A 1,703-nucleotide genomic window follows, 5' to 3' on the forward strand; every position below is an offset into this window, starting at 1 on the left:
GAAATTTAGAATTACATTAAAATGGAAATTTAGAATTAAATTAAAATAGAAATTTAGAATTACATTAAAATGGAAATTTAGAATTAAATTAAAATGGAATTTTTAAAAAGATGGAAATTTAGAATTTTGGCCATAATTTATCTTCACAAAGTGGAATATTTACTCAGAAGAAGTAAATATTATTTTGAAACTGTAAACCTTCTTCAAAATTTACCCCAAAAATGATAGAATTGCTAAATTTTCTTTTAAGTGCATCAATATTTTAGGACATGAACAACAAAATCATGGATGTTGTGGAAAATAAATAAGTGCCCACAATATTTAACACTTAATAAAAAAAAAAAAGGAAAATTAAGCCAAATCAGCCTCTGGAAGCTGCAGATTCCCTGGATACACAATCCCTAAGTAGTGAAGAGATTCCCAAGGATCCACTGAAGTTTTCCTGAGCCCTGAGTGGAAATCCCAACTCTTCCACTGGCAACAGGAATGTTTGATGTTTACAGGCTTCACCAGGAAGTTTTCACCTCAGAATTACGGATTTTGGCTGGAAAAGCATTCCAAGGTCATCAAATCCCTGCTGGGCCCGATCCCACCGTGTCCCCAGCCCTGAGTGCCACCTCCAGGAATTCCCTGGACACCTCCAGGGATGGGCACTGCAAACCTCCCTGGGCACTGCCAAGGCCTGAGCGCCCTTTCCATGGGGAAATTCCTGCTGCTGTCCCCCCTGAGCTGCCCTGGCCCAGCCTGAGCCCGTTCCCTCCCTCTCCTCCTGTCCCTGGGATAAGATCCCAAATCCCAGCTGTCCCCTCCTGGCAGGGAATTGTGCAGAGCTCCTTTTTCCCCACTGATCCCTCACTCCACACCTTCCCCATCCCAAAGCTGGGTGCTGCTCCCTCTCCCAGCTCCCAGGACACTTTGTCCCTGAGGCAGCACATTCCCACAGGGAGCAAAGTCCCAGCTCCTGGATCCACACCGTCCTGGGAGCAGCCGTGGAGATCCAAACTCCGTCCTTGCCCAAGGATCTCACGGATCTGGAAGTTTCCCTCCCTGGCAGCGTGACAAAACGAACAGCAGCTGCTTTCCTCCTTCCCAGGAACAATCCTGAGGGATAACTCCTTCCCAGATGCTGAGACTTGGACATGGCAGAAGAAAACAGATGTGGGAGGAAGAATTTTCCATGATTTTTTCCAGCACAGAGGGAACCTAACCTTCAAAACCATGGAATGATTTGTCCTCTGCAGCCTTCCAGTTAATGAAGGAACGTTAGACTTGAGCTGGCTTTTGTAGAAATAATGGGAAAAGCAAAATGTGCTGCTTGGGGTGTTTTTATGAAGAATTCCAAGTGCAAGGAATGGCTTTTCCCTGGGTGAGCTCCCTGAGCTGATTTGCTGTTCCATCCAGGAGAGGGGAGAGCACTCAGAGGAGCAGCGGGGAATTGTTTGCTGCTCCCACTGCCAAAAGGAGAAATGCCTGGAGAGCTCCTGCCTCAAAGCACTGGCACAGCCCTCCCAGGAAAGGTGGGAATGCTTTGCAACTGAGGGAAAAAAATTCAGGATCATCCCTCTACGCCACAAACCCTGAATGTCATGGAATTACTCACTGGGAGGGATCTGAATCCCAATCCAGCCCTGCCACGGGCAGGGACAGCTCCCACCATCCCAGGGTGTTCCAGCCTGGCCTTGGGCACTTCCAGGGATCCAGGG

This window comes from Parus major, chromosome 7 (assembly GCF_001522545.3).
Source record: "Parus major isolate Abel chromosome 7, Parus_major1.1, whole genome shotgun sequence".
Taxonomy (NCBI): Eukaryota; Metazoa; Chordata; class Aves; order Passeriformes; family Paridae; genus Parus; species Parus major.